Source organism: Anopheles aquasalis, chromosome 2 (assembly GCF_943734665.1).
Source record: "Anopheles aquasalis chromosome 2, idAnoAquaMG_Q_19, whole genome shotgun sequence".
Taxonomy (NCBI): Eukaryota; Metazoa; Arthropoda; class Insecta; order Diptera; family Culicidae; genus Anopheles; species Anopheles aquasalis.
Genome location: NC_064877.1, coordinates 9,790,001 through 9,800,000, shown reverse-complemented (window position 1 = coordinate 9,800,000; position 10,000 = coordinate 9,790,001). Strand labels below are relative to the sequence as shown.

The 10,000-nt window shown below is 50.6% G+C and overlaps 2 non-coding genes across 2 annotated transcripts; one reads left to right on the top strand and one right to left on the bottom strand.

Annotated features, from left to right (window-relative positions):
* Positions 1–1,088: 1,088 nt before the first annotated feature.
* Trnas-aga (transfer RNA serine (anticodon AGA)) lies at positions 1,089–1,170 on the top strand. The gene has a single exon. It is a non-coding gene; the product is annotated as a tRNA-Ser (tRNA).
* A 5,601-nt stretch (positions 1,171–6,771) lies between these two features.
* On the bottom strand, positions 6,772–6,843 carry Trnaq-uug (transfer RNA glutamine (anticodon UUG)). The gene has a single exon. It is a non-coding gene; the product is annotated as a tRNA-Gln (tRNA).
* Positions 6,844–10,000: the final 3,157 nt, after the last annotated feature.

The following is a 10,000-nucleotide window of genomic DNA, read 5'->3' as shown; positions in this document are numbered from 1 at the left end:
CGACGGCGGCTACAACATCTTCTTTTTGCCAAGATGATGCGCGTTCCGCGTAGTGATTTCCGATTCCTACTCGACCGCCCCCCTCCCCTCGGCTACTAGGATGGTGTGTGCGTGCGCTGCTACGTCTGTTGGTGTGTGTTGGTGTGGTTTACTGGCAAACGGCTAGCTTCGATTGTTTCTTCTCGCCATACGCAGTGCGCAGCAGGCTGGCTGGGGCTGGCTGGCTACCGCTAGAGGCCGTTTCTAATTCTCAAATACCGTTGTTTGAAATGGACAGTTGGGTGGGGGATGGTGGGCCACCCCTCCTTCGGGGGGGGACACTCACTTTCGCTGTCAATTACGTGCGGGGCGCACGCCAAAGGAGACCGACGAGTGCTTGTAGTGTGCTATTTTCACTGCCCTAGCAGGCGCCCGCTGTTGGTTGCTGCGATTGTTGCAGCGTGTCACGCCGTGTGCCGGACATTCGCGGACACAGTCTTGGAGTGGACGGGATGAATTGATTCCCGGTATCTGTGGTACGCTGCGACATTCTACTCCTCGTTCTTGATGACGTTGTCTCTGATTCTCGGAATTGCGAGCACTCCGGAGGCGCAATCGAATAACAACAAAGAGCCGTTTCATGGCTTCCTCGTGCTGCTGCTGCTGCGACGAGTCCTTCACCGCGGTGAAGGGGGTTCCCCTTCAACAACTGTGCACGTGACTTACCTACTGCCACTTACACGAAGTCACATGCAAAATGGGGGATGATTCTGAGGGTAGATGCGACAGTGCGTTTCGCTCCCTCCCTCCCTCCGTTTTGCGAGCATCTTTAAACGAGCACGAATAGCGCTCGCTTCTGATCGGCCCAAAAAACCTTCACTTTTGGCGAACACAACGCAGCAGCACGCAAAACGATTTCATTTTGGCATTTCATCTGGCACAAGGAAGAGGGAACAGGGAGCGCCGCCGCTTATGCTAAACGCTTTTTGCTGTTGTTGGTGATGGCCATCGCGAACGGCATCATTTCCTCGTTATTGCGTAGTATTGAACATTTGCGCGTGAGCGTTGCATGGCGAGCAGTACAGCATTTGATTGTCGAATTCCAACAAGCAGTCGTGGCCGAGCGGTTAAGGCGTCTGACTAGAAATCAGATTCCCTCTGGGAGCGTAGGTTCGAATCCTACCGACTGCGAAGAAAAATCCGCAAATCTTTTTTATGCTGTCGTTCCGGTTGCCGGATCGCTTTCCTCCCATCAACCCCGTCTGCCCTATCAATTAATATGTAATTAAGTGTCTCGCCGCCGTCACCGTGGTGTGCACACGCGCCAAGGCGAACTACTTATTACATGCAACTCTCTTCCTCCGATTGTGCTGTTTTCTATTAATGGTTGTTACTTGTTGTCGATAATATAGCAACATGAAATATTTTCAAAAGTTACACATCCGCGCATGGTTCTTTACCTTCAACTCACAATCCATGTGGCGCCACCACAGAAGGCGTCATTCCGGTGGTCCCTTTTGGAAGTAACATTACTTAATCGTGGAATATTTTTGCTTTTATAACACACCCCCACCCACTGCTCTGCATAAGACGTTTCTGCACAGAAAGGTCACTCGCCAGCGTGTGCACTTTCCGTATCCTGAAGTTCGTCGTATTGCGTGATCCAAATCCAAAACTACCAAAGGTCCACCTCGGAGAGGGGTGGGTAGGGTAGTGATGCCAATTCACTGGTAGTGGGAGGATGGGGTGAAGCTTACGTTTCGAGGCGAAACAGGACTCGAAAATCACCTGCAAACCACCATCTCTTCCTCACCTAGCACCACCACTAAACGACATTGCACAACGGTGCGCGCGATGGTAGGATGCGAAGGGGGTTGAAAAAGGGTGGAATGGGGTGGCACCCCTTCGCTCGCTCGCTCAGCTGGTTTTCGATACAACGACGACCGCACGGCAACCGCGTTCGCGCACACATGCGCACGGGCTCTACACTAGTATGCGTGTGTTCGAAAGCACGCACTCACACAAACAGTCACTGCGCTGCTCAGCTGATTCGTGAGTGCCCCACCGGCAGCTTTGGCTTTTGAGTGCCCGCGGGACCGCTCACTTCATCTCACAACTCACCTCAGTGAGAAGAACTCACCAGCATCATCGTCGTTGGCGTTCGAACCAGCAGGTTGAGGGGTTTTGGGGGGGTGGTTCCACCCCTTTCCAACCCTCTTGCATTTTACGCGAATACTGGAGGGAGTGAGAGGAAAGGGGTGGGGGGGGGGGGGTTACTCGGGAGGGGATGTAACGGAACTTCCGCGTTTAAATGGACGAAAAAGCGCTCACCCCAAACCCCCCACAACCCCCCCGCAAAAACCCGTGTTGTGTGACACCGTTTTTCGATGCTCTCTCGCTCTCTCTTTCGCGCGCGCTCTCTCTCTCTCCTATCCACCCTGCAGTGATGTGCGTACACCCCTAGCACAGTCCTACCCCCCTCCCCTCCGTCATCGGTTAGTAACTTTCACCTTCACCTCGTTCTCCACCGGGCGCATAATGTGCGTCGCCGTCGTCGTCGTTGTCGTCGTCGTTGGCCATTCCTCTGCTAGCCAGCCCTCTTTTACCACCCCCTAACTGGGAGTGGGTGGGTGGGGAGTGAGTGGGTAGACCGAGTATATCGAGCAAAATTTTCATTAATTTTCATCTCCATGAACCGATGGTGCGCGGTTGGTGGTGGATGGTTTTCCTCTGGAGCTGCGCGGAGATGAAATGAAACGAGAACGAACCACCACCACCACCACCACCACCAGCCCAGTGCACGCAAAGAAGAGCCCATGGCCAGAGCCAGACCAGAGCCAGAGCCAGGGGCCAGAGCTCTCTGGTCGAGTGGAAAGGGACATGGATGGTGGCGATGGAGCGGCCTTCGGAAAAGCGAAAATTCATTTCAAGGGTCGTCGCGATTGCAAAACCTGCGCTTATGTGTGTCTGATGACGATGGCGATGACGATGATGATGACGATGATGATGGCGCATGCAACCTTCACGCGAACCGTCGCGTGGTGCACCACCACGAGACTATATTGGAGCTGGCTGCTCGAGGGTCTTTTTGGATGCAAAATGGAATAAAAGAGACATTACAGATAGTGAATTGAACCTCCTCGCAGACATTCCACAGAATTGACTGGTGTGTAGCATCCAAAAACACCTCCACCACGTTGTTCCCAAAAAAATGCAACACCCTGCGCCCTTGTGTCCCTTCCGTGGTGGCCATCGTCGTCGTGTTTGTGATCCTCGACATTCCTCTCCCGTATTCCGCCGGTTCCACAGAGCCCGGGAACGAGAGGCGGCTTTTAGCATTCCCAACACGAGGAACGAGCGAAGAAGATGAGCAGAGGAATATGGGACCGACACACATCTTCCTGGGCCTGGCGTGCGCGCCCGGTCAACTCGGGAGTCCCGGGACCCGAGGAGAGAGAGAGAAAGAAGATTAGTTATGAGTAATGGTCTGTTCCAGTTCCAAATGGCCGCAGCGCCAACAGCAGCAGCAGCATACCGTTTCAACCATCCATCTGGCATCGTCTCGCCAGTGTCCATTCAAGCATCCATGTAGCGAAGAAGAGAAACACACAGAAGAAACACAGATAGACAGATAGGCAGAGAGAGAGAGAGAGAGAGGAGAAGTATGTGAAGCAAGACACCAGAAGCTGGAGCATCACGAAGTGTTGGTTGGTTGGTGGTAATTGCAGCGACGGTGCGGCGCTGAAGAACGGTTTTCCTAAGTTCGCCCACCGCCCCTCTCCTCAGTGATGGTCAGTTCCTTCCACCGGGCCACAACATACACAGGTGAGATGGCGAGTGCAGGTGCTACTTATGACCCTTGTCTGGAATGGTCAGCAAAGAGAGACAGACAGAGAGCGAGAGAGAGGGAGAGAGGAAGGCGCAGCTAGAACAAGAACTTGGGCTTGGCACTCCCGTTCATAAATCGGGAATCGGGTGGCTAGGGCCTCGGCGGGGGGAAAAAGCGATGGGAAATGATCGATTGGGAACGGTCGATGATGATGATGAGAAGAGAAGGGGCCTCCCCCATCCTCGTTTTTGTGGCAGAGCATACGCCACGTCGATTTGGGAGCTATTCATTCATCAACCGCGAGAATGGGGAGGCGCGGCGAGAACGATGGTCAGTGGACCATCATTCCGTTCCACCCTTTTTGGGATGTGGTACCAGCCAGCGAGCCCCCCAGAACGGGCGCGTGAGGAATGTATCGCCGGTGGCCGGTCGGTCGGTCGCCGGAACGAATGCCGGAAGATGGGATAACACCATCCACCAGCACCACCACCACCCGATATGGGTCGTTGAGCTCGAGATACGATTAATACACGCGCGGCGGTGTTCGAGAAGTTTGGGTGTTTAGGGAGAGAAGCTTTTGATGTTTGGCGCGACTATTTACCCTTAAAAACATTTGTTTCTTCAAACTGGAAGGAAGTGAGAGACAGAAGGAGAGAGATTGACAACCTTTCGTGGGAAACAAGACACACTCTCGAGAGGGAGAGAGAGGATGGTCTTTGGAATTTGGTTTTAACCCGGGTTAGGGCCGTGCTCCTGGAATCCTCCTTCGTCATCCTCGGGAAACTGTTAAGGGAACACGCGAACACGGACGTCTGTTGATGTGACGTTCGTATGGAACTGCAAACTTGCGATTTACACTTTAGGAATATCATTGGGATCATAAGACACTTGGGGGGAAGTTAAAACCATTATCGTTCCTAAATATACGATGCCAAGTTTTTCACTAAACTAGTTTCAGGCATGAGAAGCTTCCATTTTATAGAGAGACTAGAGCTTAGAAGCAGGAATATTTGACCTTCTTGACTTTATAAACAGCGGATTTGCACATGTGATTGTTAGATTATTTTGTTAACATTCTCCAACAACCAGTAAAGACTTTATTACAGAAAGGTATCCTAGGATCAAGGAGCAAAATTAGGACAATGGACTTCACAGTTGCTGCATGCTAACCAATTGGTGACTTAATTCCTAACCTGGATAAGCTTCATTAAGGAAAATTGTGAAAAACTACTGTACGGCAGTAGAACATTAGCTTCTTACATCAATGAGACACTCTCCAGTGCAATAATGTATTAAAAGTCATTTGAAAGATGTACAATCGAATGGTCTATGTGTTGCATAAAAAACATTCAGATTCTTCTGAAAAATCTGCCTATTCCCTGACTGCTTTGAGATACGCTTTGAGCAAACCGTGGTACAAGACAAACATCAATGAAATGATTAGAAATACCAAACCACTCTTTTGTGCATATCTTTCCAATGAGTCAATTCCAAAGAAATCCAAAAAGATGCCACTATTCCTGAATGCAAAGCGATCTCTCAAGGCGCATCATTGCCGCTAAACCATCTATGTAAATTGTTAATCGAACATCATTCCGACACGCGGTTCCGCTCTCTCTCGCGCTCTCTTTGACTCCCGGCGAAGATCGTACCAATCTGTCAGAATACCGAACCAGAAACAGAGGCAGCAGAAGACCCTTACCTCACCCTTACACAAGAGAACACGATAAAGAGGGCGAAGGCGAAGAACCACCACCTCCTTCCCCCTTTTGGTGATATGTTCCATTTCATTCGTATGCGCGTTCTTTAAGATTAATTTTCTCGAACTAATCGAGAGATGAATGGCAAGAGCGGGGAGAGAGAGAGAGAGAAAAAGGGAGAGATGGAAGGATGGAAGGCAAAACGGAACCCCGGGAACACGCAACAAGCAAGCAAAGCGAGCGCAAAGGTGAAGAACTCGCCTCAGTGCGAGCCCCCTATGCTGCTGCTGAAGGAAGGTCTCGGTGAGCCGCGACGCGAAAAGTGAATGACCCCGCCGTCGCCGCCGCCGATCGGTGGCAAGAAGAGGGATCGTTGGCGATCAAGGGACGGATGGTGATCCTGCGATGCCAAGGGTGCAGCAACAGCAGCACGAGGGTAAATCTCAAGAAAACCTCTCCTGCAGCCGACATGCGGATCCTTTCCAATGAATTCCCGGGACCATACGTCCACCGGGACCCTCCCTGGTCTTCTCAGTTTCTTCTCAGACCCAAAATGCACGCACAAACACACGCGCACACGCTCGCACACAGAGCCAGGCAGCATGAGGTCGGTGGTAGACAGGCAGGCACAGGAAGCAATAAAAAATGGTGATGCATCTGCCGCCGATTTGCTTGCTTTTCGACGACCAAAGACGACGACAACGACCACGACGACGATGAGGACGTCTTCATGGAGGCCAGGGCCGCGCCTTTTGCTGACGTCGACATCGAGGGCAAGCTTTTGCCGGAGGGAAGAAGAGTGGTTTAAAGGAGGGACAAGACTGCATGCACTCCATGCTGCTGCAGCCAGCCATCCTTTGCAGGCCTAACGAGGAGCTGAAGAGAGACAGAGAGAGAGAGTAACGACCGATCTTTGCGTAAAACCAATGCTTCCCAGTGCAGCAGCAGCAGCAGCACTAAGTTGATAAAAGGTGCGCGGGAACCTGATGTTGGATGAAGAGAAGATGAGGGACTAACTAGCAACAGGTGAACACCAGTCAGCAGGCAGCAGTCCGCCTCAAGAGACCCCGTTAATCCCCCCCTTCCCACAAACGCAATACACCTCGCGAGATCTGCTTCTCTTTCGCACGCGATCATCGTCGTGAGTGCAATCGATCATTTCATTTAAATAGGTATAAAAAGAAGATCAGATAAAGATCGGATCGTTGTTGTTGTGATTCTGGAGTTATTCCCCACCCACTTCCAACAATGTTTTATAAAGAGAGGTTCCACCGAGATTTGAACTCGGATCGCAGGATTCAAAGTCCTGAGTGCTAACCATTACACCATGGAACCCTGTTGAAGATTCCAGCCAAAGATACGCTCCGGATGCCGGGCTTTAGCTTTAGTCGTCATATATCCATCCAGAGGCTGTCACATAATGAATCATGCCCTCTATTGATCTAGTACGTCTTGCGGTCATTTGTGTGAGGCCTCATTTTGGAAAATTCCAATCAAACAGTTCGTTACAGTTCATTTCCTTTACTTTTGCAGACCTGTTTACAACCCTCCTCCGTTTCTCTGATAGCACACTTTCGATTTACTTTTTATCGTTTAAACAACATCATTTCTCGCCCAAGGATGTTCATTCAATCTACACAAAGTGATAGTGAGTGAAAAGACCCCCTCTTGGATTCCATTCCACAGTATTGATATGCCTATTTGATGTTTCTCAAAAAGGGCCAAAGTGTGGATAGAAATTGATATTTAATTGACGGCGCACCATCATCATCATCATGATCATCTACGGCCTCTGCTCGTCGATTGGCAAAATTGCCTTTAAGCGTCCATTCGAACCCGTGTGTGCACATGAAATAGACCCAGAGAACGGTTAGCCAGTCATTCTGGTCGCTAAACCTAACTTCTCTCTTCTTTACTCACCCGTGCTGGCCACGGTGCGGTTCGGTCCCTCGTCCTGTCTCTGCAAAAATAAAAAAAGAAAAAGAAATTCGAATTGAATCCACCGTCCTATAATCGAGTATTATCCCCAGAGCCCTTATTTCGGGGTTCTTTTCTTTGCGGTCGAAGTAGGCTACACCAACACACCGACGCATGACGTCTTCTCCACCAAGCGCATGGCACACTGTGTGTCCGTCAGTTGAAAGGCTTTAAAGTAGAGGAATAGATGTCCCCCCGGAAAAACATCACATTGGGGAGAAGAGGGTTGTGGTCCATTGCGAACCCTTGTCTTCTCCCGGGTCCTCCGGATTGTTCGGTCAGTTACACGTTTGTCAGGCCGGTCGTGATGATTTTATGGATTATGGATGATTGTAATGATACAGGAAGTGTTGTAAAAGAAGAGCAAACTGTTGGCTGGTTAAGGGTCGAGTATTAAACACACTAAACTGTGATTATTAACGCTACAACCAACCAGCACCCTGCCAGTGGTAGTAGTGCAGATAAACCGCGAATATTCGCTCGTGATTCGATGCAAATGCGTTTGCGCCAACAACAACAGACCAGACCAGACACAAAAGTCGCAAAACCACAGACAGGACACAGCATGGACGGACGGACGAACAGAATACAGACAGAGGCAAACATTAAAATATCGCGATGAACAATGCGATCCACACATACAGAGAAAGAGAGGCACACAGGGGCACAGACGGGGAACAATATGCGCCAGCGTTACCGTGGTGGTCGTACCCCTCTCTCTCTCTCTCCCTTTGGTGTGCGCGTACGTGATGGACAACACGTTCTCAACATGATGCTGGTTGCTGGCTGGCAACAACCCCATAATACTTAGGTATCCATCGGTCTCTTCACTATCTCTTTCTCTCTCTCGTGTTCTGTTGCTCGCTCTCTCTCCTTTTGGCGTGTCCTCAACCCCAGGAACCCCAATGCGAGGGTGAAAGGATCACCAGAACCAGAGTGAGAGCGGGAGTTTTCAATAAACCTCATTCCTTTAATGTCCTTTCTCACCGAACCACCCGTTCCTTCCTTCTTTTACACCTTCTCTTCTCGTCACGTCCGAGGAATGATACAGTGCCTGTAGGAACACTGAGGATGCTAGAAACTCGCATCCTAGCATCCTGGCAGACGCCATCTCCATCGTAGCCGGCGTCGCTTCTGAAGGACTCTGCGGGGCCATCTCTTCGGAGCCAGATTTCCCTCTCTCGTCGCTGGTGGTGCTGGTTGGAGCGGAAGGAAATGAATAGAAAATGAAGGGGGAGAAAAGGAAGTGCCAATTGCTCTTCCTCTCACACAAAGACACTTGCGAGAGAGAGAGAGAGTGAGAGAGAACGACCGGTCGGCTTGTTGGTCCTTTTCAACAGGCTCATCCCTCGATGTTGCCATCCCATTACACCCTGCGCTTCGTCCTACCAGCATTGGTCTCGGTGGTCGGTGTTCGTATGCTGGCGCGACGGGATGCGACGGGATGCGAGGTTCATCGACCTCGGTCCGCGCGTTGCGCTCCCACATATGCGTCACACGGTTCCCGTGGAGCGTTCCTGCCGTTTATCGAAAACGCAAGGATCGCGCCGCATATGATGCGAGACAGCAGCCGCGATGCAGCGTTATGGCCACGGACCACCGCGTCCTTTCTGACCTTTTTTTCTCCCTATCTCGCTCTCTCTCTTCCTCGTTTAGAGGGGTGAAAACTCCCGAAAGTCGAAGGGTGTAGTGGAGAGTTTTTTTTGCAATTGCAAATGCGCCGAATGATGTTGTGGTGGTCCCTACTATTTCCACCCATTTTTTGCAACCCCTCGATGCCGTACACCACTCCCGGTTATGCTACGGTGGTCATTGTTTGTATCTCACAGCATTAGACTGCCGCTGAACGTATCTTGGTTTATTAAATTAATACTTTATTAAGACAAAGTAACGATTAACCACAGAAAAAAGGATATTCCCAGGGAGTAACAACAGAGATTCTACTTTGATAAGCATCCTGTATACTCAGGAAGCAATCACTACGTCTTAGAACATCTACGTGAAGCTTATCCGGTGCTACTACTTCTGATAACCATTTCCTCGTCCTAAAGGAACTTTCAAACGGAAGTTCCCTAGGACTGCTCGACATTAAACACGTTGGAACCGAAGCAAATCCTTTGTCTGATGAAATGTCACCGGAAGTTTTGAGACAAGCGGTGTGGCGGATTAATACCCGGTGCCCTTCTCGGTGCCCACCGATAACCTTTCTAATTGAGAGATCCTTGGTGTGCCCTTACGATAAGCCAACAAAAAAAACCCTCCCCTCATCGCGACCTTTTCTCTCGTTTTCCATTCATAAAACTATAACTCTCTCTCCCTCTCTCGCTGACAATTAGCTCACAAACCAGCAGCCAGCATCTGCCGGGTTCTGTCAGCTCAGGTGGAGTGATAAAACATCAATGCCACCCATCCACCCACCCTGGTGGTGGGTGGTGACCTCGGCCGACTGTGCGTTGGCGGCCATAGGTCATGGGCAGATGGTGCAGTGCCGCGACGCCGATACGAATGTGGAACT